Here is a 23,560-nt window from a genome sequence, read left to right as displayed (position 1 = left end):
CTTTCAGGCAAGAAAACAACAAAAAGCAACACACACCAGCCGTGACTCAGACAAAACACGGAGCGCCGTCTGATGACGTCGGGAGTGTCGTCCCCATGCAACTGGGAGCCAGTCGCCTTTCGTCAGTGGAGAGGAGTCACCGTCAACACCTGTGGCTGTGCCTGTACTGTGGGAGTCCTACACACAATTTCCCGCTGTCCAGTTCGCCCAGCACGCCAACGCTCTTCCTCCACCAGGGATATTCCCCAGCTGCTGGCACTGCCCGCTCCAACCACACCGGCTGCGTCATCCGCTTTGGTGGGCCGACTTCTGGTGGAAGGTACGATATCCTGGGCGGGGGAAGCTTCTCCTACCACAGCATTAATTGACTCTGGGGCGGACGAGAACTTCATTGATAGCGGACTGGTCAGTTCTCTCAACATTCCTACTGTTGAGCTTGTCCCCCACAAGAATGTCTGCTTGCTAGATGAACATCACCTGGCATGCATTACGCATCAGACGTGTGCCACATCCTTGGTGCTGCCGGGTAACCACCACAAGGTCACAATTTTTTTTCTTATGCACTCTCGCTCAGCTCTGTTAGTACTCGGCCTCCCCTGGCATCCCGTGCGTCATTCAGCGCCACTTTGCAGAGGCACATCCACTCGACAATTTAATTTGTTCTCCGACAGTGTTTCCCAATGTGGCATTGGTGGTTCAGTGGTAGAATTCTCGCTTGCCAAGCGGGAGGCCCGGGTCCGATTCCCGGCCAATGCAGTATATCTCAGCTTGTACCTTTCTTTAGAGCTCATGTTGAAAAAGTACAAAGGCTCTTTTCCTGCGAAAGGGCAGTATTCAGAATGACACCTGAAACGTAACAGACCGGACCACCGGAGAGTTAAGGTGGACAGCACTTAGTGAAACCTGACTGCAGTCATGCTGTTGTAGTCTCTGTCGCGCAATTGGTCAGCGCGTTTGGCTGTTAACTGAGAGGTTGGTGGTTCGAGCCCACCCAGGGACTCTCAATTCACACATTTGTTGGACTTTGGACTCCCTCCCTTGTATGAACATTTTTCCCCATTGGCGAACTGTTTTTGTGTTGGTGCCAGATGCACTGCTGGCACTGTGGCTAAGCTGGTCAAAGTGCCTGTCTAGTAAACAGGAGATCCTGGGTTCAAATCCCAGCAGTGCCTGGGTGCTTGGTCAGTGAAACTTTGGCAGCTGATTTGTGAACCATGTACTTCTTTTTGTAACCTGCCCTTCAAGAACGAATTGACGTTGCATCCACAGCTGACGTGATTGTTGTGGATCCCATTACGCCAGAAGGTGCTTGAATCGAAAGAGTATGACATTGTGATGTGTTGTCATTCAGCGCCACTTTGCAGAGGCTCATCCACTTGACAGTTGAATTTTTTTTCTCTTACAGTGTGTCCCCACGTGGCATTGGTGGTTCAGTGGTAGAATTCTCACTTGCCAAGCGGGGGCCGCGCGCGTGTTGTTGACATTTGCTGCCAGCCAATCAGGATGCGACACAGACGTCAGACAAGCAAAGAGACTCGCCTGCCACGCGGGCATGATTACCATTACCATCTATCAGGGATGGCAACTGAATTAAGAATCAATGCCAGAAACCTGCCACATGATTTCAGATAATGTTTTGATGCAGACTGGTCATGATGCCTCTGATTCATTCAATTAATTAATTAATTAATTAAAATTAATTAAACCACTACCTGTGAGAGGTAAGGTACACCATTGCTCTAAACATTGATAGAATAGTTAGTAATGGAGTTAGTAGTGAATAACTAACAATGCTTGTGGGGATTTTTTTGGTGTTGGACATCTTTCAGATAAATAAACATGCAAACTGACCCGGGAACATCATGGCTGTTCCTGGCAAATGAACATAACAGGAGGGTTAAGATGACTACACTTCCAAAGTTCTCAGCTATGACTGAACCTCTCGCTCCTTTGTTCCCTGAGAAACTAGGTTGGGTGTGGAATTGATCAAACATCAAGAAGACCACATCAATTCAAAAAAATTAAAAAGTGATATCGTGGCAGAAAAATGCCCGGTTAGCTCAGTCGGGAGAGCATGAGACTCTTAATCTCAGGGTCGTGGGTTCGAGCCCCACATTGGGCGGTTCAGCTCTTTTGGTGATACATCTTAAAGATTTCTTTCCTGTGGAAAATTCTGCAACATGCGGAAAACATTTCATTCGAAGTACACAAAAACAAATCCCATTCTTGTAGGACCACAAATGGTAGAGCGCTCACTTCGCATGTGAGATGAAGTGGAATCGATGTCAGTTATGTCAGTCAGGATTTGGTCAAGGTTGTTGTGTGGTTTTGGCATGGATAAGGCTATGTATCTAAATTTAGGAGGAGTCCATGGTCTGTAAACATACTGAGGTACTCCCACTGCTGTTGCGGAACTTGCGGGACCTTGCAAATTTCCCCACTGAGGGACGAATAAAGGCATATCTTATCTTCTACCATAGGGTAGGCTTTTGGCAAGAAGTAGGATTCTTAATCCTACTTCTTGCCATTCTTAATGCTTTCCCAAGTTCCAACATTTCCTTGGGAGCGAGTTTGATAACCGAGCCCACCCAGGGACTCTCAATTCACACGTGTTGGACTTTGGACTCCCTCCCTTGTATGAACATTTTTCCCCATTGGCGAACTGTTTTTTTGTGTTGGTGCCAGATGCACAGCTGGCGCTGTGGCTAAGCTGGTCAAGGTGCCTGTCTCGCACTGTATCTTCAATTTAATTATTGAGAATGGCGTTTACCCACAGTCCTGGAAGATCGCAAAGGTGCTTGGTCGAAAAGGTTTACTTAAACAAGTTATTCAGGGAAGGGGCCTACCTTGACCGCCTGAACAGGGACTTGAACCCTGGACCCTCAGATTAAAAGTCTGATGCTCTACCAACTGAGCTATCCAGGCCTTTATGGAATGCGGACAACTCACAAGGTAAAATCTTCTGGCATACTGTACTTGACCTTGCAGAGATGAGAGCTTCTTCTCTGGCTCTCAACAAAGGCGGTCGCATCTTTCCCCTCTCCTCCCTATCCCCTATCTTCCCTGCTTTGTTGTTCCCTGTCCATCCTGTCGATGTAGTTTGACTTGATTCTTTGTCACGCAGTCTGAAATTGGCAAACTGAGAAATTCTGATTGAGTGACCAATGCAGTCTGTCTATTTTAATACATTTCGTCTCAACTCATGTTGAAAAAGGACAGAGCCATTTCCCTGAGAGCACAAGACCCCTGGATTGTACCCAAAAATACTTTGCGTTCATCAAAGAGTAAAGCTGGTGTCCTGGTTTGCAATGCCTCGATTGTTACACCAGAAGGTGCGAGTCACATCCAAAACAAAGGGCATGCTGGACGCATAGCATGCGTTAGTATGGCTTCAACTGAACAGAAGTTGGCAGCGTGTGCGTCTCTGTGGCGCAATCGGTCAGCGCGCTCGGCTGTTAACCGGGAGGCTGGTGGTTCGAGCCCACCCAGGGACGTTCTCTGGATGTCACCAGTGTCACTGTTCATTCATGTTTGCGCTCCACTCTTGCACAGCACTTGTGTGGTTCCCAATTGGCCAAACTGCGTGTCAATGACTTTTCAAAAGCACATTCCAGCTTCCATGGTCTAACACATTTGATCAGAAGTTAGGTTGATCAAGTCACAGATTTCAGTTTGTTTCTGCACAGGTCTGGTGAAACACAGAAGCTCTGCTTGAAAATATTATCTTTTGCAAAAGCGCCAGCCAGGATTATAGATTAAGAGACGACGGAATGCTTTTATGTTAAAAGGAATCAAGTCAAACCCCATCAACTGGTAAGCAGGGGCCCTTAAGAGAAGACACTGTATACTGTTGTGATTTTTTGACAGACATGTCTAGTAAACAGGAGATCCTGGGTTCAAATCCCAGCAGTGCCTTCTCTGTGTTTCAGCAGCTCCTATGCTGTTATTTAAAAGAAATGTTGTTCTTCTTCTGTTGAATAAAGACCCATCATTTCTGATGTCATATGTAGTATACATGTCACATGTACTACAATGCTCCCTACAAAGACAATACCCTTGTGTATTTGGACATTTGCAGGTTTAAGAAAACAGACCACATTAGCCAAATATCTTCTGGACAAAAGAGTGGTCAGACAAGACAAAGTTTGAGCCAGTCACCTGAACATTAGACTTTTGATCTGAGTGTCCGGGATTCAAGTCCCTGTTCAGGTGACCAGTGATAGGGTCTGAGGTCCACTTGCAAACGCCTCCTTTTTGCCCACAAAATACAAGGGCAACAGGACAATCCCTTGGTACTTTATGGAAACAATGTGAGGTGCCTGGCTTTTAACTAGAAGTGGAAAGACTTGTGTAGCCCCTCACACAAACCATGTGTCTTCCTCCCATGCACATGTTGCCAGCTGATCCTTGACATCAGCAAAAATTTGGTTCTAGGACAATGGGGTCACCTGCCCCCATTGGTCTTTTCCAAGGAGTCACGGTGGCCGAGAGGTTAAGGCGTTGGACTCGAAATCCAATGGGGTTTCCCCGCACAGGTTGGAATCCTGTCTGTGACGCTTTGGCTGGGCATTTGTTGCCGCCATGCTGTTTACCTTGTGGTGGAGTACTGTTGGTTATGAGGGCCGGGGTGTTGTCCTTTCACGGCCCGCATTCTCTACACTGGAGGTCTGAATTTTGGGTAGAGGATAATGGGGTCCACTGTCCCCATTGATCTGCTTCTTGCAGTCTCGGTGGCCGAGAGGTTTGTTGCCACTCTGCTTTGACATGCTGTTTTCTTTACCTCTCCTCGGTCTTTCAGCGGCCTTGTCGAGGGTGTTTCACAGGTGGGTGGGTGGTGTGATGTTGGATATGGGGGCCAGTGGGTTGTAGCCCTTTTGTTGTTCCTGGAGCACATAAAGAAGAGTGGCCAGTACGGGGGGTCGAGCCCATGACCTTGGCGTTATGAGCACCACACGCTGACCAACTGAGCTAACCGGGATAGCGGCAGAGAGCTGCTGGAATGACAAGGCGCTACGAAACGCGTATCGGGCGAGCCTCAGCGTCTGGGTGACCGGCTGCGTCATCCGCTTTGGCGGGCCGACTTCAGGTGGAAGGTACGATATCCTGGGCGGGGGAAGCTTCTCCTACCACAGCATTAATTGACTCTGGGGCGGACGAGAACTTCATTGATAGCGGACTGGTCAGTTCTCTCAACATTCCTACTGTTGAGCTTGTCCCCCACAAGAATGTCCGCTCGCTAGATGAACATCACCTGGCATGCATTACGCATCAGACGTGCGCCATATCCTTGGTGCTGTCGGGTAACCACCACAAGGTCACAATTTTTTTTCTTATGCCCTCTCGCTCAGCTCTGTTAGTACTCGGCCTCCCCTGGCATCCCGTGCGTGTGTTGTGATTGTGATGTTTTGTCATTCAGCGCCACTTTGCAGCAGCACATCCACTCGACAATTTAATTTGTTCTCCGACAGCGTTTACCAATGTGGCATTGGTGGTTCAGTGGTAGAATTCTCGCTTGCCAAGCGGGAGGCCCGGGTCCGATTCCCGGCCAATGCAGTATATCTCAGCTTGTACCTTTCTTTAGAGCTCATGTTGAAAAAGTACAAAGGCTCTTTTCCTGCGAAAGGGCAGTATTCAGAATGACACCTGAAACGTAACAGACCGGACCACCGGAGAGTTAAGGTGGACAGCACTTAGTGAAACCTGACTGCAGTCATGCTGTTGTAGTCTCTGTCGCGCAATTGGTCAGCGCGTTTGGCTGTTAACTGAGAGGTTGGTGGTTCGAGCCCACCCAGGGACTCTCAATTCACACATTTGTTGGACTTTGGACTCCCTCCCTTGTATGAACATTTTTCCCCATTGGCGAACTGTTTTTGTGTTGGTGCCAGATGCACTGCTGGCACTGTGGCTAAGCTGGTCAAAGTGCCTGTCTAGTAAACAGGAGATCCTGGGTTCAAAGCCCAGCAGTGCCTGGGTGCTTGGTCAGTGAAACTTTGGCAGCTGATTTGTGAACCATGTACTTCTTTTTGTCACTTGCCCTTCAAGAACGAATTGACGTTGCATCCACAGCTGACGTGATTGTTGTGGATCCCATTACGCCAGAAGGTGCTTGAATCCAAAGAGTATGACATTTTTGATGTGTTGTCATTCAGCGCCACTTTGCAGAGGCTCATCCACTTGACAGTTGAATTTTTTTTCTCTTACAGTGTGTCCCCACGTGGCATTGGTGGTTCAGTGGTAGAATTCTCACTTGCCAAGCGGGGGCCGCGCGCGTGTTGTCGACATTTGCTGCCAGCCAATCAGGATGCGACACAGACGTCAGACAAGCAAAGAGACTCGCCTGCCACGCGGGCATGATTACCATTACCATCTATCAGGGATGGCAACTGAATTAAGAATCAATGCCAGAAACCTGCCACAGGATTTCAGATAATGTTTTGATGCAGACTGGTCATGATGCCTCTGATTCGTTCAATTAATTAATTAAAATTAATTAAACCACTACCTGTGAGAGGTAAGGTACACCATTGCTCTAAACATTGATAGAATAGTTAGTAATGGAGTTAGTAGTGAATAACTAACAATGCTTGTGGGGATTTTTTTGGTGTTGGACATCTTTCAGATAAATAAACATGCAAACTGACCCGGGAACATCATGGCTGTTCCTGGCAAATGAACATAACAGGAGGGTTAAGATGACTACACTTCCAAAGTTCTCAGCTATGACTGAACCTCTCGCTCCTTTGTTCCCTGAGAAACTAGGTTGGGTGTGGAATTGATCAAACATCAAGAAGACCACATCAATTCAAAAAAATTAAAAAGTGATATCGTGGCAGAAAAATGCCCGGTTAGCTCAGTCGGGAGAGCATGAGACTCTTAATCTCAGGGTCGTGGGTTCGAGCCCCACATTGGGCGGTTCAGCTCTTTTGGTGATACATCTTAAAGATTTCTTTCCTGTGGAAAATTCTGCAACATGCGGAAAACATTTCATTCGAAGTACACAAAAACAAATCCCATTCTTGTAGGACCACAAATGGTAGAGCGCTCACTTCGCATGTGAGATGAAGTGGAATCGATGTCAGTTATGTCAGTCAGGATTTGGTCAAGGTTGTTGTGTGGTTTTGGCATGGATAAGGCTATGTATCTAAATTTAGGAGGAGTCCATGGTCTGTAAACATACTGAGGTACTCCCACTGCTGTTGCGGAACTTGCGGGACCTTGCAAATTTCCCCACTGAGGGACGAATAAAGGCATATCTTATCTTCTACCATAGGGTAGGCTTTTGGCAAGAAGTAGGATTCTTAATCCTACTTCTTGCCATTCTTAATGCTTTCCCAAGTTCCAACATTTCCTTGGGAGCGAGTTTGATAACCGAGCCCACCCAGGGACTCTCAATTCACACGTGTTGGACTTTGGACTCCCTCCCTTGTATGAACATTTTTCCCCATTGGCGAACTGTTTTTTTGTGTTGGTGCCAGATGCACAGCTGGCGCTGTGGCTAAGCTGGTCAAGGTGCCTGTCTCGCACTGTATCTTCAATTTAATTATTGAGAATGGCGTTTACCCACAGTCCTGGAAGATCGCAAAGGTGCTTGGTCGAAAAGGTTTACTTAAACAAGTTATTCAGGGAAGGGGCCTACCTTGACCGCCTGAACAGGGACTTGAACCCTGGACCCTCAGATTAAAAGTCTGATGCTCTACCAACTGAGCTATCCAGGCCTTTATGGAATGCGGACAACTCACAAGGTAAAATCTTCTGGCATACTGTACTTGACCTTGCAGAGATGAGAGCTTCTTCTCTGGCTCTCAACAAAGGCGGTCGCATCTTTCCCCTCTCCTCCCTATCCCCTATCTTCCCTGCTTTGTTGTTCCCTGTCCATCCTGTCGATGTAGTTTGACTTGATTCTTTGTCACGCAGTCTGAAATTGGCAAACTGAGAAATTCTGATTGAGTGACCAATGCAGTCTGTCTATTTTAATACATTTCGTCTCAACTCATGTTGAAAAAGGACAGAGCCATTTCCCTGAGAGCACAAGACCCCTGGATTGTACCCAAAAATACTTTGCGTTCATCAAAGAGTAAAGCTGGTGTCCTGGTTTGCAATGCCTCGATTGTTACACCAGAAGGTGCGAGTCACATCCAAAACAAAGGGCATGCTGGACGCATAGCATGCGTTAGTATGGCTTCAACTGAACAGAAGTTGGCAGCGTGTGCGTCTCTGTGGCGCAATCGGTCAGCGCGCTCGGCTGTTAACCGGGAGGCTGGTGGTTCGAGCCCACCCAGGGACGTTCTCTGGATGTCACCAGTGTCACTGTTCATTCATGTTTGCGCTCCACTCTTGCACAGCACTTGTGTGGTTCCCAATTGGCAAACTGCGTGTCAATGACTTTTCAAAAGCACATTCCAGCTTCCATGGTCTAACACATTTGATCAGAAGTTAGGTTGATCAAGTCACAGATTTCAGTTTGTTTCTGCACAGGTCTGGTGAAACACAGAAGCTCTGCTTGAAAATATTATCTTTTGCAAAAGCGCCAGCCAGGATTATAGATTAAGAGACGACGGAATGCTTTTATGTTAAAAGGAATCAAGTCAAACCCCATCAACTGGTAAGCAGGGGCCCTTAAGAGAAGACACTGTATACTGTTGTGATTTTTTGACAGACATGTCTAGTAAACAGGAGATCCTGGGTTCAAATCCCAGCAGTGCCTTCTCTGTGTTTCAGCAGCTCCTATGCTGTTATTTAAAAGAAATGTTGTTCTTCTTCTGTTGAATAAAGACCCATCATTTCTGATGTCATATGTAGTATACATGTCACATGTACTACAATGCTCCCTACAAAGACAATACCCTTGTGTATTTGGACATTTGCAGGTTTAAGAAAACAGACCACATTAGCCAAATATCTTCTGGACAAAAGAGTGGTCAGACAAGACAAAGTTTGAGCCAGTCACCTGAACATTAGACTTTTGATCTGAGTGTCCGGGATTCAAGTCCCTGTTCAGGTGACCAGTGATAGGGTCTGAGGTCCACTTGCAAACGCCTCCTTTTTGCCCACAAAATACAAGGGCAACAGGACAATCCCTTGGTACTTTATGGAAACAATGTGAGGTGCCTGGCTTTTAACTAGAAGTGGAAAGACTTGTGTAGCCCCTCACACAAACCATGTGTCTTCCTCCCATGCACATGTTGCCAGCTGATCCTTGACATCAGCAAAAATTTGGTTCTAGGACAATGGGGTCACCTGCCCCCATTGGTCTTTTCCAAGGAGTCACGGTGGCCGAGAGGTTAAGGCGTTGGACTCGAAATCCAATGGGGTTTCCCCGCACAGGTTGGAATCCTGAAACCATAAAAGGCTTACAGCACCTGGTATTCCCAGTCGGTCTCCCATCCAAGTACTAACCAGGCCCGCCCCTGCTTAGCTTCCGAGATCGGACGGGATCGGGCGTTTTCAGGGTAGTATGGCCGTAAGTTGCCAGGTCAACTGAAAAGATCCTATTTGAAGGCGACGCAGGCCAAACTAGACTCCAGCAAAAAGTGTCAAACAGCGCCCTCTGCTGTCAGGCAAGAGCAGAAACCATAAAAAGCTTACAGCACCTGGTATTCCCAGGCGGTCTCCCATCCAAGTACTAACCAGGCCCGCCCCTGCTTAGCTTCCGAGATCGGACGAGATCGGGCGTTTTCAGGGTAGTATGGCCGTAAGCTGCCAGGACAACTGAAAAGATCCTATCTGAAGGCGACGCAGGCCAAACTAGACTCCAGCAAAAAGTGTCAAACAGCGCCCTCTGCTGTCAGGCAAGAGCAGAAACCATAAAAAGCTTACAGCACCTGGAATTCCCAGGCGGTCTCCCATCCAAGTATTAAACAGGCCCGCCCCTGCTTAGCTTCCGAGGTCGGACGAGATCGGGCATTGTGAGGGGAGTATGGCCATAAGCTGCCAGGTCAACTGAAAAGATCTTATTTGAAGGCGACGCAGGCCAAACTAGATCCAGCAAAAAGTGTCAAACAGCGCCCTCTGCTGTCAGGCAAGAGCAGAAACCATAAAAAGCTTACAGCACCTGGTATTCCCAGGCGGTCTCCCATCCAAGTACTAACCAGGCACACCCCTGCTTAGCTTCCGAGATCGGGCGTTTTCAGGGTAATATGGCCGTAAGCTGCCAGGGCAACTGAAAAGATCCTATTTGAAGGCGACGCAGGCCAAACTAGAGGCCAGCAAAAAGTGTCAAACAGCGCCCTCTGCTGTCAGGCAAGAGCAGAAACCATAAAAAGCTTACAGCACCTGGTATTCCCAGGCGGTCTCCCATCCAAGTACTAACCAGGCCCGCCCCTGCTTAGCTTCCGAGATCGGACGAGATCGGGCATTTTCAGGGTAGTATGGCCGTAAGCTGCCAGGGCAACTGAAAAGATCCTATTTGAAGGTGACGCAGGCCAAACTAGACTCCAGCAAAAAGTGTCAAACAGCGCCCTCTGCTGTCAGGCAAGAGCAGAAACCATAAAAGGCTTACAGCACCTGGTATTCCCAGGCGGTCTCCCATCCAAGTACTAACCAGGCCCGCCCCTGCTTAGCTTCCGAGATCGGACGAGATCGGGCTTTTTCAGGGTAGTATGGCCGTAAGCTGCCAGGGCAACTGAAAAGATCCTATTTGAAGGCGACGCAGGCCAAACTGGACTCCAGCAAAAAAGTGTCAAACAGCGCCCTCTGCTGTCAGGCAAGAGCAGAAACCATAAAAAGCTTACAGCACCTGGTATTCCCAGGCGGTCTCCCATCCAAGTACTAACCAGGCACACCCCTGCTTAGCTTCCGAGATCGGGCGTTTTCAGGGTAGTATGGCCGTAAGCTGCCAGGGCAACTGAAAAGATCCTATTTGAAGGTGACGCAGGCCAAACTAGACTCCAGCAAAAAGTGTCAAACAGCGCCCTCTGCTGTCAGGCAAGAGCAGAAACCATAAAAGGCTTACAGCACCTGGTATTCCCAGGCGGTCTCCCATCCAAGTACTAACCAGGCCCGCCCCTGCTTAGCTTCCGAGATCGGACGAGATCGGGCTTTTTCAGGGTAGTATGGCCGTAAGCTGCCAGGGCAACTGAAAAGATCCTATTTGAAGGCGACGCAGGCCAAACTGGACTCCAGCAAAAAAGTGTCAAACAGCGCCCTCTGCTGTCAGGCAAGAGCAGAAACCATAAAAAGCTTACAGCACCTGGTATTCCCAGGCGGTCTCCCATCCAAGTACTAACCAGGCACACCCCTGCTTAGCTTCCGAGATCGGGCGTTTTCAGGGTAGTATGGCCGTAAGCTGCCAGGGCAACTGAAAAGATCCTATTTGAAGGCGACGCAGGCCAAACTAGACGCCAGCAAAAAGTGTCAAACAGCGCCCTCTGCTGTCAGGCAAGAGCAGAAACCATAAAAAGCTTACAGCACCTGGTATTCCCAGGCGGTCTCCCATCCAAGTACTAACCAGGCCCGCCCCTACTTAGCTTCCGAGATCGGACGAGATCGGGCATTTTCAGGGTAGTCTAGCAGTAAGCTGCCAGGGCAACTGAAAAGATCCTATTTGAAGGCGACGCAGGCAAAACTAGACTACAGCAAAAAGTGTCAAACAGCGCCCTCTGCTGTCAGGCAAGAGCAGAAACCATAAAAAGCTTACAGCACCTGGTATTCCCAGGCGGTCTCCCATCCAAGTACTAACCAGGCCCACCCCTGCTTAGCTTCCGAGATCGGACGAGATCGGGCGTTTTCAGGGTAGTATGGCCGTAAGCTGCCAGGACAACTGAAAAGATCTTATTTGAAGGCGACGCAGGCCAAACTAGACTCCAGCAAAAAGTGTCAAACAGCGCCCTCTGCTGTCAGGCAAGAGCAGAAACCATAAAAAGCTTACAGCACCGTGTATTCCCAGGCGGTCTCCCATCCAAGTACTAACCAGGCCCACCCCTGCTTAGCTTCCGAGATCGGACGAGATCGGGCGTTTTCAGGGCAGTATGGCCGTAAGCTGCCAGATCAACTGAAAAGATCCTATTTGAAGGCGACGCAGGCCAAACTAGACTCCAGCAAAAAGTGTCAAACAGCGCCCTCTGCTGTCAGGCAAGAGCAGAAACCATAAAAAGCTTACAGCACCTGGTATTCCCAGGCGGTCTCCCATCCAAGTACTAACCAGGCCCTCCCCTGCTTAGCTTCCGAGATCGGACGAGATCGGGCATTTTCAGGGTAGTATGGCCGTAAGCTGCCAGGGCAACTGAAAAGATCCTATTTGAAGGTGACGCAGGCCAAACTAGACTCCAGCAAAAAGTGTCAAACAGCGCCCTCTGCTGTCAGGCAAGAGCAGAAACCATAAAAAGCTTACAGCACCTGGTATTCCCAGGCGGTCTCCCATCCAAGTACTAACCAGGCACACCCCTGCTTAGCTTCCGAGATCGGGCGTTTTCAGGGTAGTATGGCCGTAAGCTGCCAGGGCAACTGAAAAGATCCTATTTGAAGGCGACGCTGGCCAAACTAGACGCCAGCAAAAAGTGTCAAACAGCGCCCTCTGCTGTCAGGCAAGAGCAGAAACCATAAAAAGCTTACAGCACCTGGTATTCCCAGGCGGTCTCCCATCCAAGTACTAACCAGGCCCGCCCCTGCTTAGCTTCCGAGATCGGACGAGATCGGGCATTTTCAGGGTAGTATAGCCGTAAGCTGCCAGGGCAACTGAAAAGATCCTATTTGAAGGCGACGCAGGCAAAACTAGACTACAGCAAAAAGTGTCAAACAGCGCCCTCTGCTGTCAGGCAAGAGCAGAAACCATAAAAAGCTTACAGCACCTGGTATTCCCAGGCGGTCTCCCATCCAAGTATTAACCAGGCCCACCCCTTCTTAGCTTCCTAGATCGGACGAGATCGGGCGTTTTCAGGGTAGTATGGCCGTACGCTGCCAGGGCAACTGAAAAGATCCTATTTGAAGGCGACGCAGGCAAAACTAGACTACAGCAAAAAGTCTCAAACAGCGCCCTCTGCTGTCAGGCAAGAGCAGAAACCATAAAAAGCTTACAGCACCTGGTATTCCCAGGCGGTCTCCCATCCAAGTACTAACCAGGCCCACCCCTGCTTAGCTTCCGAGATCGGACGATATCGGGCGTTTTCAGGGTAGTATGGCCGTAAGCTGCCAGGGCAACTGAAAAGATCCTATTTGAAGGCGACGCAGGCCAAACTGGACTCCAGCAAAAAAGTGTCAAACAGCGCCCTCTGCTGTCAGGCAAGAGCAGAAACCATAAAAAGCTTACAGCACCTGGTATTCCCAGGCGGTCTCCCATCCAAGTACTAACCAGGCCCGCCCCTGCTTAGCTTCCGAGATCGGACGAGATCGGGCATTTTCAGGGTAGTCTAGCAGTAAGCTGCCAGGGCAACTGAAAAGATCCTATTTGAAGGCGACGCAGGCAAAACTAGACTACAGCAAAAAGTGTCAAACAGCGCCCTCTGCTGTCAGGCAAGAGCAGAAACCATAAAAAGCTTACAGCACCTGGTATTCCCAGGCGGTCTCCCATCCAAGTACTAACCAGGCCCACCATGCTTAGCTTCCGAGATCGGACGAGATCGGGCGTTTTCAGGGTAGTATGGCCGTAAGCTGCCAGGACAACTGAAAAGATCTTATTTGAAGGCGACGCAGGCCAAACTAGACTCCAGCAAAAAGTGTCAAACAGCGCCCTCTGCTGTCAGGCAAGAGCAGAAACCATAAAAAGCTTACAGCACCTGGTATTCCCAGGCGGTCTCCCATCCAAGTACTAACCAGGCCCGCCGCTGCTTAGCTTCCGAGATCGGACGAGATCGGGCGTTTTCAGGGTAGTATGGCCGTAAGCTGCCAGGTCAAATGAAAAGATCCTATTTGAAGGTGACGCAGGCCAAACTAGACTCTGGCAAAAAGTGTCAAACAGCGCCCTCTGCTGTCAGGCAAGAGCAGAAACCATAAAAAGCTTACAGCACCTGGTATTCCCAGGCGGTCTCCCATCCAAGTACTAACCAGGCCCGCCCCTGCTTAGCGTCCGAGATCGGGCGTTTTCAGGGTAGTATGGCCGTAAGCTGCCAGATCAACTGAAAAGATCCTATTTGAAGGCGACGCAGGCCAAACTAGACTCCAGCAAAAAGTGTCAAACAGCGCCCTCTGCTGTCAGGCAAGAGCAGAAACCATAAAAAGCTTACAGCACCTGGTATTCCCAGGCGGTCTCCCATCCAAGTACTAACCAGGCCCACCCCTGCTTAGCTTCCGAGATCGGGCTTTTACAGGGTAGTATGGCCGTAAGCTGCCAGGTCAACTGAAAAGATCCTATTTGAAGGTGACGCAGGCCAAACTAGACTCCAGCAAAAAGTGTCAAACAGCGCCCTCTGCTGTCAGGCAAGAGCAGAAACCATAAAAAGCTTACAGCACCTGGTATTCCCAGGCGGTCTCCCATCCAAGTACTAATCAGGCCCGCCCCTGCTTAGCTTCCAAGATCGGACGAGATCGGACGAGATCGGGCGTTTTCAGGGTAGTATGGCCGTAAGCTGCCACATCAACTGAAAAGATCCTATTTGAAGGCGACGCAGGCCAAACTAGACTCCAGCAAAACATGTCAAACAGCGCCCTCTGCTGTCAGGCAAGAGCAGAAACCATGAAAAGCCTACAGCACCTGGTATTCCCAGGCAGTCACCCATCCAAGTACTAACCAGGCCCGCCCCTGCTTAGCTTCCGAGATCGGACGAGATCGGGCGTTTTCAGGGTAGTATGGCCGTAAGCTGCCAGATCAACTGAAAAGATCCTATTTGAAGGCGACGCAGGCCAAACTAGACTCCAGCAAAAAGTGTCAAACAGCGCCCTCTGCTGTCAGGCAAGAGCAGAAACCATAAAAAGCTTACAGCACCTGGTATTCCCAGGCGGTCTCCCATCCAAGTACTAACCAGGCCCACCCCTGCTTAGCTTCCGAGATCGGGCTTTTACAGGGTAGTATGGCCTAAGCTGCCAGGTCAACTGAAAAGATCCTATTTGAAGGTGACGCAGGCCAAACTAGACTCCAGCAAAAAGTGTGAAACAGCGCCCTCTGCTGTCAGGCAAGAGCAGAAACCATAAAAAGCTTACAGCACCTGGTATTCCCAGGCGGTCTCCCATCCAAGTACTAACCAGGCCCGCCCCTGCTTAGCTTCCGAGATCGGACGAGATCGGGCGTTTTCAGGGTAGTATGGCCGTAATCTGCCACATCAACTGAAAAGATCCTATTTGAAGGCGACGCAGGCCAAACTAGACTCCAGCAAAAAGTGTCAAACAGCGCCCTCTGCTGTCAGGCAAGAGCAGAAACCATAAAAAGCTTACAGCACCTGGTATTCCCAGGCGGTCTCCCATCCAAGTACTAACCAGGCCCGCCCCTGCTTAGCTTCCGAGATCGGACGAGATCGGGCGTTTTCAGGGTAGTATGGCCGTAAGCTGCCAGGTCAACTGAAAAGATCCTATTTGAAGGTGACGCAGGCCAAACTAGACTACAGCAAAAAGTGTCAAACAGCGCCCTCTGCTGTCAGGCAAGAGCAGAAACCATAAAAAGCTTACAGCACCTGGTATTCCCAGGCGGTCTCCCATCCAAGTACTAACCAGGCCCGCCCCTGCTTAGCTTCCGAGATCGGACGAGATCGGGCGTTTTCAGGGTAGTATGGCCGTAAGCTGCCAGGTCAACTGAAAAGATCCTATTTGAAGGTGACGCAGGCCAAACTAGACTCTGGCAAAAAGTGTCAAACAGCGCCCTCTGCTGTCAGGCAAGAGCAGAAACCATAAAAAGCTTACAGCACCTGGTATTCCCAGGCGGTCTCCCATCCAAGTACTAACCAGGCCCGCCCCTGCTTAGCGTCCGAGATCGGGCGTTTCCAGGGTAGTATGGCCGTAAGCTGCCAGGTCAACTGAAAAGATCCTATTTGAAGGTGACCCAGGCCAAACTAGACTCCAGCAAAACATGTCAAACAGCGCCCTCTGCTGTCAGGCAAGAGCAGAAACCATGAAAAGCCTACAGCACCTGGTATTCCCAGGCAGTCACCCATCCAAGTACTAACCAGGCCCGCCCCTGCTTAGCTTCCGAGATCGGACGAGATCGGGCGTTTTCAGGGTAGTATGGCCGTAAGCTGCCAGATCAACTGAAAAGATCCTATTTGAAGGCGACGCAGGCCAAACTAGACTCCAGCAAAAAGTGTCAAACAGCGCCCTCTGCTGTCAGGCAAGAGCAGAAACCATAAAAAGCTTACAGCACCTGGTATTCCCAGGCGGTCTCCCATCCAAGTACTAACCAGGCCCACCCCTGCTTAGCTTCCGAGATCGGGCTTTTACAGGGTAGTATGGCCGTAAGCTGCCAGGTCAACTGAAAAGATCCTATTTGAAGGTGACGCAGGCCAAACTAGACTCCAGCAAAACATGTCAAACAGCGCCCTCTGCTGTCAGGCAAGAGCAGAAACCATAAAAAGCTTACAGCACCTGGTATTCCCAGGCGGTCTCCCATCCAAGTACTAACCAGGCCCGCCCCTGCTTAGCTTCCGAGATCGGACAACATCAGGCGTTTTCAGGGTAGTATGGCCGTAAGGTGCTAGGGCCCATTGTCCACCATCAAGGTGACTTCAACCGACCCTTCACTATCCTTCATCTCTGTGCAGTCCATATTTTAAAAGCTGTTAGCCAGGCAATCGGCAGCAAAACCAAATGCAAAAAATCTAAGGAATTTGCTACCTACTGTTTTGCTGCTGTCCAAAACAGCACAGATGTTGAAACATCGCTACAAATTTTTCATCATATGTGCGTTGTTTTCTTCAGCGAAGAAGAAAACAACTTGCTTCGGGGGAGTCTAAAGCATCTGCAGAAGGTCATGAAGATCCACAAAGCTGAGCCTCTGACCGAGGTCTGTGAGAAGGGAGACCCTGGATCAGCAAATTAGTTTGTGGATCAGTCACCCTTTACCAAAGCCTTCTGGCAAAAAAGGGACCAAGCTTAGTCTGACATTTCTCATCAAGAAAAAATGGACAGGCCAATGCATACTTCTGCCCAGGTGTTGTGGACATTCTTTTGAGGAAATACATGGGCCTCTTTCCTCTCTGGAGTGGAATTGCACTGGGCGATCTTAAAAGATACGATAAGACTGTCAAAAAAACTAATCAAACCAAAAAAAGCAGAGAAACCAACTGTTATGTGGAGATGTGGTTTGGGCTGGTAAAAAACTCTGTTTTACAGAGAAGAAGGCATTTAAGACCAGCGGAATTTGTGAACATCATGTACAGTGCACTGCAGGGACGGTATGTGGAACATCTAAACGAGCACAACTTACCAATAGAAATACTGTACAGAGGAAAAGACTCTCATTTAATGCCAGAGGATGACCATCAGGAGGCCTGGAATAAACGCAGCAGTACTGCTAAGTCTGGAAAACAGGATGACATGGAGCAGAAGCGGGATGCGTCTTTTCCACCAGACACTGACGAAGCAGCAGAAGAGGCAAATTGTGCCTTCTGGCTTGCTGCAGTGAGCCCTGCGTCTTGACCAACAAGAAAGGGAGCAGATTGTGCTTCCTCTAACGCACAGCAGATGGCACCATCTGGTGAAGGGGTGTCACACAGTATGTTGATACAATACGTTGCCTATTCTCCCTAGTCCTCTCCCTGGTCCTCTCCCTAGTCCTCTCCCTAGTGCTCAGTGTAGTTGCATGTAGGTGTACACAGATATTTTTTGAAGTCGTTGCTCAGTTATTTGTGTAATGATTTCAGTTTGTTCATGTGGAACAAAAAACAGTGTACCTGTTAGATCCGAGTGGATATGCTGCAGAAAAGAAGGCGTCAAAAATGGCTGCAAACAAAACTAAAGTAAATATTTATGCTTACAACTCACATTATGTAAAATAATACATGTTTTTCCAGGGAATACCTGCACATGAGAAGGGTGCGCCACAAAGCAAAAGACTGGTATTGATTGGGAAGGGGCGGTGATGAAACATCCACTGCAAAAGGATGGAAGCAGTTGTGGTGTCATCGTAGCCAAGGTAATTTACGGGATACAATTGAGCATAATTGGACTTGAAACCTACTCTATTAACAAAATTATGTCTAGATGGCAAAGGAAATTATTCAGACGTTTCTAAGGATCCCCAATATAATGTTTTCTACAACGACAGACAGCATGAGAACTGAAAGAAAAACAATGGCCCTTGAACTTCTGCAGGGATCAGGTAGCTAATAGGTCATCAATTTATAAGGTACATTTTTAATGCACTTATTGAAAATATAATGATTTTGTAGTTTTCCAAATGGATTCCTGGTGTGTGATCTGTGCCTCCAAAGACCCACCTACATCTACTGCTGCCACAGCTACATAGACTGTGAAGAGTGATACTGGTTGGGTAAGATTGATAATGCAGAATGACATTACATTTACAGGACATTAATTGTTGATTTTGACAGTTTCATTTTTTCCCATTATGACAGATTTAATGTGACATATGTGACCGGTGGTTTCACGGGGAATGCGTTGGAATAAAAATTGACGATCTCAAGAAAGCGGAAGATAATCACTGGCTTTGTCCTCTGTGCCAATAAAAGTTGATGTTGGCAGAACATTGTGTTTTAAGTGTTTTGTCTTGTGTGTCTTAAGTGTGTCTTGTCCAGCCTTTACGGCAGATCTAGATACCCCTCCATGCTAAACAGATTTACTATGCCAGGGAAAAGTGTAAGCTACAATTACCATGTTACATAAAACTGTCATGATCTGTGTTGTTGCTCTGCTGCCTCCTGCTGCCTCTTCTCTTTTAGTACACCTTGATTGGCAGCAGGCGGGCTTCTTCTGCACACCAGAGCCCAATAGCCCTGGGATTACTTATCATCCCTGCTCCTAGCTGCAAACCACCAGATTGGGACAATCTGGTGAAAGCAACGCTTTGACCCCTCACTTTCTGGCTTTTACCTGTATTGTACTGAGTACCTGCCCGCTGGTTTCTGCATCCGTGTTTTTGGTTCCAGCACCTAACGCGTCATTTTCCTGAATCCCTTTAACTACAGTGTTTTTGTTTTAACTTGGACTGCTCCTTGAGTAGGCTGCACTGTGTCGAGTGGTTAGTGTGCAGGCCACACAGCTAGGAAACTTGAGTTCTATTCCACCTTCTGTGTGGAGTTTGCATGATCTCCCCGTGCATGTGTGGGTTTTTCTCTGGTCACTTCGGTTTCCTCCCCCATTCCAAAAACATGCTAGGTTAATTGGCCACTCCAAATTGGCCATAGGTATGAATGTGAGTGTGAATGGTTGTTTGTCTATATGTGCCCTGGGATTGGCTGGCCACCAGTCCAGGGTGTATTCCCTAACACAGCTGGGATAGTCTCCAGCATGCACGCGACCCTTGTGAGGATAAGCAGTAGAAAATTAATGAAAGAATGAATGCTCCCTGAGTTGTGCTTTTGTTGCAACTTTGCCTCATTGTTTGGACACCTCCTGTTCTATGTATCGACTTCTATCCACTTCCGATGCAGAGAACCTACTCCATGCATTTGTCATGTCTCACCTCTATTACTGTGTGCTGCTTGTGCTGCTTTCTGGTCTTCCAATGTCTAGTTTGTAAAGCTTGCCGTTAGTACCTTCAGGTACGACCACGCTACCATTTGAGCCACAATGCCCCAACAAGGACAAGAAAGAAGAATGCGGGCTCGAGAGCCTTTTCCATTGGGGCTCCAGCATTGTGGAATGCCCTAACTGCTGATACTAGAGCTGTTACCTCAGTGGAAATGTTAAAGTCTCAACTCAAGACTTATTTGTACACTTTAGCATTTAGTTAATAGTATTCCCGGCCTGATTGACTGCCACTCCTATGGTACCATCATAAGAGTCCTACTGATACAAAGTGGTTTGGAGGTCAAGGATCCTGACCTGGGCGCTATTGGTATTTATGTAAACATTTTTTTTTATATAAAATCTTGGGAAAGTTTAGTAGCAAAGCAGAAATGCCTGTATGGTACTAGCAGACAATTCCTACAAAGTGGTTTGGAGGTCAAAGGTCACATGACCTGGAAGCTATTGATAATGATTTGTGTAAAAAATCATCAAAAATCCTAGTAAAGTTGAGTAGCAAATCAAAAAAACGTGTACGGTACTAGCAGACAATTCCTACTGATACAAAGTGGTTTAGAGGTCAAAGGGCACATGACCTGGAAGCTATTGATAATGATTTGTGTAAAAAAATTCATCAATAATCCTAGTAAGGTAAGTAGCAAAGCAAAAAGGCGTGTATGGTGCTAGCAGACAATTCCTACTGATACAAAGCGGTTTGGAGGTCAAAGGTCACATGACCTGGAAGCTATTGATAATAGTTCATTTCAAAAAATTACATAAAATCTTAGGAAAGTTGAGTAGCAAAGCAATAAGACCTGTACGGTACTAACAGACAAGTGCAACTGATACAAAGTAGTTTGGAGGTCAAGGGTCATATGACCTTGAAGCTATTGATAATATTTAATTTCCAAATATTATATAAAATCCCAGAAAAGTTGAGTCGCAAAGCAAAAAGGCATGTATGGTACTAGCAGACAATTCCTACTGATACAAAGTGGTTTGGAGGTCAAAGGTCACATGATATGGCAGCTATTGATAATATTTAATTTCAAAAAATTATATAAAATCCCAGCAAAGTTGAGTAGCAAGCAAAAAGGCGTGTATGGTACTAGCAGACAATTCCTACTGATACAAAGTGGTTTGGAGGTCAAAGGTCACATGACCTGGAAGCTATTGATAATAGTTCATTTCAAAAAATTACATAAAATCTTAGGAAAGTTGAGTAGCAAAGCAAAGAACCATGTACGGTACGAACAGACAAGTCCAACTGATACAAAGTGGTTTGGAGGTCAAGGGTCATATGACCTGGAAGCTATTGATAATAGTTCATTTCAAAAAATTACATAAAATCCTAGCAAAGTTGAGTAGAAAAGCAATAAGGCGTGTACGGTACTAGCAGATAAGTCCAACTGATACAAAGTGGTTTGGAGGTCAAGGGTCGTATGACCTGGAAGCAATTGATAATGATTTGTGTAAAAAATTCATCAAAAATCCTAGTAAAGATGTAATGGCCACAGAAGTTCATCAGCTGAGGTAGTGGGGTCCATCAGTGCGGCATTTCCACTGTTTTACATCCAAGCATATTGTCACTCATCTACTTTTACACACAGCATAACACACAGCATAATACATTTGCATACATAAACCGGAGTTATGTCAGCTTCCAGCCAGCAGGTGTCAGACGAGGACGACAGAGTGGACGGGGCTGAAACAGCCCAGGACCTGACCGCTCCTTGAGCCTTGCCGACATGTCACCTACAGGCATAGCCACACAGCAGTCACTGAACTGTCCAGCCTGTTGGGGTCCATGTATTTGGACCAGCCAGATCAGGACGCCGCACAGGCTGATGAGGGCGATGACGAAACAGGGCTGTACACTCAGCACACTCAGTCAAGAGAAGGGGCTTAGAGCGGCAATGGAGACGATGACGGCAGAATTAAAGGCATATGTGGACACCAAGCTACAACATTTTGATCAAGTTGTGGTAGCCTGCTTGAAACGCCGAGATGCAAGGTGGGACGAAGCGCTTAAGAAGACCCTGACCAAGAGTCGCCTGCCCTGGAGACCTGCTAGTTTCTCCACCCCTGCACCTCCAGCGTCAGGCAGCAACCAGCCGCCCGCCATCAATGCCACCTTTCCCATTCCGCCGGCTGTCACAGCGAGGATGGAGTTTCCCCAGTTTGGAGAGTCCAGGAGTTCTGCTGATGTAACAGAATTCATTGAGCAATGTGAGAACTTCCTGGCTCTCAGGCCTCTGAGTGATGCCGAACTGGTGGGAACCCTCAATGCAGTCCTAAAGGGACCTGCACGAAGCTCGTGGTTGGCTGCCCGCAGTAAAATAACATGCTGGGCTACCTTCAAGCAGTCCTTTCTTGAGGCTTTTTTACCCACCGACTACCAATCTGAGATCGAAGAGCAGCTCCGTTCCAATGTGCAAACCCCCAATCAGTGTCTGCGTGACTTTGCGTATGATTACCGCGCCCTGTGCCTGAAATGGAGACCCGACATGGAGGAAGAGGAAATCGTGCGGCGCATACTCGGTGCCTGTAACCCAAGGCTGGCCAGCGTGTTGCGGGGTATCGTATCCACAGTGGACCAGATGGTTAAGGTTGTCTCCCTGATCGAGAGGGACTGGAGCAACACCAAAGACTATTGGAGTCGTGTACAACAGGCTAACCCAGTGAAAAGGCCGGGCAAGAAGGCGGAGCAGGGGTCAAGCCAAAGCACAGCAGCTGACCTCGCCTTTGCAGTGGGAGAAAAAGCCCTTTTGGTCGTGCCTGTAAGCCTGCGAGGTTCGCATGGGGATGCAGTCCTTGACTCAGGGTGCTCCTACTCCCTGATTAGTCACTCCTTGTGGAAGGCAATAAGGAAGGAGGGGGAAATCCTAGAGCCAAGCGGAATTCCAAGGTTCATCATGGCCAATGGGCAAGAGAAAAGGGCACTTGGAAAAGCCACCCTGCTCCTCACCCTGCAGGACTTCCACGGCACTCTGGTAGTACATGTGATGCCTGACAACCATTTGTGTATGCCGCTGCTCCTAGGTCTTGACTTCATGGCCCTGACTGAGATCACTCTGAAACCTCATCTCCGCAAGTATGCTATGTCAGGTGGGAAAGAGTTTAGGTTTCTCAACAAAACCCGAGATAAACTACACTGGAATCATACTCAATCTTCTGTGAATTTTTACATGGCTGTTGACGAGGAGCCCAAAGGCCACCCATCCAACATTCCATTCTTTGAGGCTCAGCCCGAAGTTGTGAGGCCGCTGCTGCAGAAGTGGCCAAACGTTTGGACTGAGACCACTGGTGCCACCCGGATCATTACCCATAAAATCAGGACGACCGATGAGGTGCCGGTGAGGCGGAGCGCTTACAGGGTGTCCTGCCAAAAACAGCAGATAATCGAAGAGCGATTGAGCCATCAACATCGCCGTGGGCATCGCCTGTAGTGCTGACTCCCCGGAAGGATGGGGCACCCCGGTTCTGCTTGGATTACAGGGGCCTCAATGCTAAAACACTGCATGATGCGTACCCCATGCCCCTGGTCCATGAGATATTGGAGTCCCTGCTCGGCACCACCTATTTCAGCTCCCTGGACTTGCAGAGTGGATACTGGCAAGTGGCCATGGATGTGGAGTGCAAGCCGAAGACTGCCATGACCACCCACCTAGGCCTGTTCCAGTTCAAGGTTATGCCTTTTGGACTGCAGAACGCTGGGGCTACCTTCCAGCGGTTGATGGAGACCGTCTTGGGTGAGCTCAGAGGGAGGACCTGTTTCATGTACATTGACGACATCATTGTATTCTCGAAGACAGAGGAACATCTCCTCGACCTTGACGCTGTGTTCGAAAATTACATCAAGCCAACTTAACGCTCAACGTGAAAAAGTGCCACTTACTCCAACGCCAGCTCACCTTTTTGGGACATCTGGTTTCCGGGAAAGGGGTGGAGGTGGATCCAGCTAAGATCTCTGCTATTACTGCCTACCCGCCGCCAACCAACCTGAAAAGTCTCCAGA

The 23,560-nt window shown here is 48.4% G+C and overlaps 1 long non-coding RNA gene, 32 other non-coding genes and 13 pseudogenes across 34 annotated transcripts; 12 read left to right on the top strand and 34 right to left on the bottom strand.

Moving 5' to 3' along the window:
• Positions 1-685: 685 nt before the first annotated feature.
• trnag-gcc (transfer RNA glycine (anticodon GCC)) lies at positions 686-756 on the top strand. The gene has a single exon. It is a non-coding gene; the product is annotated as a tRNA-Gly (tRNA).
• A 170-nt stretch (positions 757-926) lies between these two features.
• On the top strand, positions 927-1,000 carry trnan-guu (transfer RNA asparagine (anticodon GUU)). Its single transcript has one exon. It is a non-coding gene; the product is annotated as a tRNA-Asn (tRNA).
• Positions 1,001-1,098: 98 nt separating this feature from the next.
• Positions 1,099-1,172, top strand: trnat-agu (transfer RNA threonine (anticodon AGU)). Its single transcript has one exon. It is a non-coding gene; the product is annotated as a tRNA-Thr (tRNA).
• An 877-nt stretch (positions 1,173-2,049) lies between these two features.
• trnak-cuu (transfer RNA lysine (anticodon CUU)) lies at positions 2,050-2,122 on the top strand. The gene has a single exon. It is a non-coding gene; the product is annotated as a tRNA-Lys (tRNA).
• A 730-nt stretch (positions 2,123-2,852) lies between these two features.
• Positions 2,853-2,925, bottom strand: trnak-uuu (transfer RNA lysine (anticodon UUU)). The gene has a single exon. It is a non-coding gene; the product is annotated as a tRNA-Lys (tRNA).
• A 495-nt stretch (positions 2,926-3,420) lies between these two features.
• Positions 3,421-3,494, top strand: trnan-guu (transfer RNA asparagine (anticodon GUU)). Its single transcript has one exon. It is a non-coding gene; the product is annotated as a tRNA-Asn (tRNA).
• Positions 3,495-4,474: 980 nt separating this feature from the next.
• Positions 4,475-4,556, top strand: trnas-cga (transfer RNA serine (anticodon CGA)). Its single transcript has one exon. It is a non-coding gene; the product is annotated as a tRNA-Ser (tRNA).
• A 926-nt stretch (positions 4,557-5,482) lies between these two features.
• trnag-gcc (transfer RNA glycine (anticodon GCC)) lies at positions 5,483-5,553 on the top strand. Its single transcript has one exon. It is a non-coding gene; the product is annotated as a tRNA-Gly (tRNA).
• Positions 5,554-5,723: 170 nt separating this feature from the next.
• Positions 5,724-5,797, top strand: trnan-guu (transfer RNA asparagine (anticodon GUU)). The gene has a single exon. It is a non-coding gene; the product is annotated as a tRNA-Asn (tRNA).
• A 98-nt stretch (positions 5,798-5,895) lies between these two features.
• On the top strand, positions 5,896-5,969 carry trnat-agu (transfer RNA threonine (anticodon AGU)). The gene has a single exon. It is a non-coding gene; the product is annotated as a tRNA-Thr (tRNA).
• An 870-nt stretch (positions 5,970-6,839) lies between these two features.
• Positions 6,840-6,912, top strand: trnak-cuu (transfer RNA lysine (anticodon CUU)). The gene has a single exon. It is a non-coding gene; the product is annotated as a tRNA-Lys (tRNA).
• Positions 6,913-7,642: 730 nt separating this feature from the next.
• trnak-uuu (transfer RNA lysine (anticodon UUU)) lies at positions 7,643-7,715 on the bottom strand. The gene has a single exon. It is a non-coding gene; the product is annotated as a tRNA-Lys (tRNA).
• Positions 7,716-8,210: 495 nt separating this feature from the next.
• trnan-guu (transfer RNA asparagine (anticodon GUU)) lies at positions 8,211-8,284 on the top strand. Its single transcript has one exon. It is a non-coding gene; the product is annotated as a tRNA-Asn (tRNA).
• Positions 8,285-9,347: 1,063 nt separating this feature from the next.
• LOC131102453 (5S ribosomal RNA) lies at positions 9,348-9,466 on the bottom strand. The gene has a single exon (XR_009119447.1). It is a non-coding gene; the product is annotated as a 5S ribosomal RNA (ribosomal RNA).
• Positions 9,467-9,578: 112 nt separating this feature from the next.
• On the bottom strand, positions 9,579-9,697 carry LOC131102494 (5S ribosomal RNA). The gene has a single exon (XR_009119472.1). It is a non-coding gene; the product is annotated as a 5S ribosomal RNA (ribosomal RNA).
• Positions 9,698-9,809: 112 nt separating this feature from the next.
• LOC131102483 (5S ribosomal RNA) lies at positions 9,810-9,928 on the bottom strand (annotated as a pseudogene).
• Positions 9,929-10,039: 111 nt separating this feature from the next.
• Positions 10,040-10,148, bottom strand: LOC131102487 (5S ribosomal RNA; annotated as a pseudogene).
• Positions 10,149-10,260: 112 nt separating this feature from the next.
• LOC131102441 (5S ribosomal RNA) lies at positions 10,261-10,379 on the bottom strand. Its single transcript, XR_009119436.1, has one exon. It is a non-coding gene; the product is annotated as a 5S ribosomal RNA (ribosomal RNA).
• A 112-nt stretch (positions 10,380-10,491) lies between these two features.
• Positions 10,492-10,610, bottom strand: LOC131102464 (5S ribosomal RNA). The gene has a single exon (XR_009119457.1). It is a non-coding gene; the product is annotated as a 5S ribosomal RNA (ribosomal RNA).
• A 113-nt stretch (positions 10,611-10,723) lies between these two features.
• LOC131102492 (5S ribosomal RNA) lies at positions 10,724-10,832 on the bottom strand (annotated as a pseudogene).
• A 112-nt stretch (positions 10,833-10,944) lies between these two features.
• Positions 10,945-11,063, bottom strand: LOC131102463 (5S ribosomal RNA). Its single transcript, XR_009119456.1, has one exon. It is a non-coding gene; the product is annotated as a 5S ribosomal RNA (ribosomal RNA).
• Positions 11,064-11,176: 113 nt separating this feature from the next.
• Positions 11,177-11,285, bottom strand: LOC131102491 (5S ribosomal RNA; annotated as a pseudogene).
• Positions 11,286-11,397: 112 nt separating this feature from the next.
• On the bottom strand, positions 11,398-11,516 carry LOC131102477 (5S ribosomal RNA). Its single transcript, XR_009119469.1, has one exon. It is a non-coding gene; the product is annotated as a 5S ribosomal RNA (ribosomal RNA).
• A 112-nt stretch (positions 11,517-11,628) lies between these two features.
• Positions 11,629-11,747, bottom strand: LOC131102434 (5S ribosomal RNA). Its single transcript, XR_009119430.1, has one exon. It is a non-coding gene; the product is annotated as a 5S ribosomal RNA (ribosomal RNA).
• A 112-nt stretch (positions 11,748-11,859) lies between these two features.
• On the bottom strand, positions 11,860-11,978 carry LOC131102471 (5S ribosomal RNA). Its single transcript, XR_009119464.1, has one exon. It is a non-coding gene; the product is annotated as a 5S ribosomal RNA (ribosomal RNA).
• Positions 11,979-12,090: 112 nt separating this feature from the next.
• Positions 12,091-12,209, bottom strand: LOC131102500 (5S ribosomal RNA). The gene has a single exon (XR_009119473.1). It is a non-coding gene; the product is annotated as a 5S ribosomal RNA (ribosomal RNA).
• Positions 12,210-12,321: 112 nt separating this feature from the next.
• LOC131102490 (5S ribosomal RNA) lies at positions 12,322-12,430 on the bottom strand (annotated as a pseudogene).
• A 112-nt stretch (positions 12,431-12,542) lies between these two features.
• Positions 12,543-12,661, bottom strand: LOC131102465 (5S ribosomal RNA). Its single transcript, XR_009119458.1, has one exon. It is a non-coding gene; the product is annotated as a 5S ribosomal RNA (ribosomal RNA).
• Positions 12,662-12,773: 112 nt separating this feature from the next.
• On the bottom strand, positions 12,774-12,892 carry LOC131102480 (5S ribosomal RNA; annotated as a pseudogene).
• A 112-nt stretch (positions 12,893-13,004) lies between these two features.
• On the bottom strand, positions 13,005-13,123 carry LOC131102469 (5S ribosomal RNA). Its single transcript, XR_009119462.1, has one exon. It is a non-coding gene; the product is annotated as a 5S ribosomal RNA (ribosomal RNA).
• A 113-nt stretch (positions 13,124-13,236) lies between these two features.
• LOC131102476 (5S ribosomal RNA) lies at positions 13,237-13,355 on the bottom strand. Its single transcript, XR_009119468.1, has one exon. It is a non-coding gene; the product is annotated as a 5S ribosomal RNA (ribosomal RNA).
• A 112-nt stretch (positions 13,356-13,467) lies between these two features.
• Positions 13,468-13,585, bottom strand: LOC131102472 (5S ribosomal RNA). Its single transcript, XR_009119465.1, has one exon. It is a non-coding gene; the product is annotated as a 5S ribosomal RNA (ribosomal RNA).
• A 112-nt stretch (positions 13,586-13,697) lies between these two features.
• LOC131102468 (5S ribosomal RNA) lies at positions 13,698-13,816 on the bottom strand. The gene has a single exon (XR_009119461.1). It is a non-coding gene; the product is annotated as a 5S ribosomal RNA (ribosomal RNA).
• Positions 13,817-13,928: 112 nt separating this feature from the next.
• On the bottom strand, positions 13,929-14,037 carry LOC131102485 (5S ribosomal RNA; annotated as a pseudogene).
• A 112-nt stretch (positions 14,038-14,149) lies between these two features.
• On the bottom strand, positions 14,150-14,258 carry LOC131102489 (5S ribosomal RNA; annotated as a pseudogene).
• Positions 14,259-14,370: 112 nt separating this feature from the next.
• LOC131102478 (5S ribosomal RNA) lies at positions 14,371-14,499 on the bottom strand (annotated as a pseudogene).
• Positions 14,500-14,611: 112 nt separating this feature from the next.
• LOC131102467 (5S ribosomal RNA) lies at positions 14,612-14,730 on the bottom strand. The gene has a single exon (XR_009119460.1). It is a non-coding gene; the product is annotated as a 5S ribosomal RNA (ribosomal RNA).
• Positions 14,731-14,842: 112 nt separating this feature from the next.
• On the bottom strand, positions 14,843-14,950 carry LOC131102497 (5S ribosomal RNA; annotated as a pseudogene).
• A 112-nt stretch (positions 14,951-15,062) lies between these two features.
• On the bottom strand, positions 15,063-15,181 carry LOC131102461 (5S ribosomal RNA). The gene has a single exon (XR_009119455.1). It is a non-coding gene; the product is annotated as a 5S ribosomal RNA (ribosomal RNA).
• Positions 15,182-15,293: 112 nt separating this feature from the next.
• LOC131102482 (5S ribosomal RNA) lies at positions 15,294-15,412 on the bottom strand. Its single transcript, XR_009119471.1, has one exon. It is a non-coding gene; the product is annotated as a 5S ribosomal RNA (ribosomal RNA).
• Positions 15,413-15,524: 112 nt separating this feature from the next.
• Positions 15,525-15,643, bottom strand: LOC131102470 (5S ribosomal RNA). Its single transcript, XR_009119463.1, has one exon. It is a non-coding gene; the product is annotated as a 5S ribosomal RNA (ribosomal RNA).
• Positions 15,644-15,755: 112 nt separating this feature from the next.
• Positions 15,756-15,864, bottom strand: LOC131102486 (5S ribosomal RNA; annotated as a pseudogene).
• Positions 15,865-15,976: 112 nt separating this feature from the next.
• Positions 15,977-16,095, bottom strand: LOC131102466 (5S ribosomal RNA). The gene has a single exon (XR_009119459.1). It is a non-coding gene; the product is annotated as a 5S ribosomal RNA (ribosomal RNA).
• A 112-nt stretch (positions 16,096-16,207) lies between these two features.
• Positions 16,208-16,316, bottom strand: LOC131102488 (5S ribosomal RNA; annotated as a pseudogene).
• Positions 16,317-16,428: 112 nt separating this feature from the next.
• On the bottom strand, positions 16,429-16,547 carry LOC131102481 (5S ribosomal RNA; annotated as a pseudogene).
• A 1,088-nt stretch (positions 16,548-17,635) lies between these two features.
• On the top strand, positions 17,636-18,536 carry LOC131101926 (uncharacterized). 2 transcript variants are annotated; one of them, XR_009119349.1, is made up of 4 exons: positions 17,636-17,989; positions 18,058-18,175; positions 18,246-18,346; positions 18,432-18,536. It is a non-coding gene; the product is annotated as an uncharacterized LOC131101926 (long non-coding RNA). The 2 variants fall into 2 exon arrangements; XR_009119348.1 differs by having other exon boundaries at positions 17,920-18,175.
• Positions 18,537-23,560: the final 5,024 nt, after the last annotated feature.

The sequence above is a fragment of the Doryrhamphus excisus genome, chromosome 14, assembly GCF_030265055.1.
Source record: "Doryrhamphus excisus isolate RoL2022-K1 chromosome 14, RoL_Dexc_1.0, whole genome shotgun sequence".
NCBI classification, from domain to species: domain Eukaryota; kingdom Metazoa; phylum Chordata; class Actinopteri; order Syngnathiformes; family Syngnathidae; genus Doryrhamphus; species Doryrhamphus excisus.
This window is presented reverse-complemented; position numbering and strand designations above follow the sequence as displayed.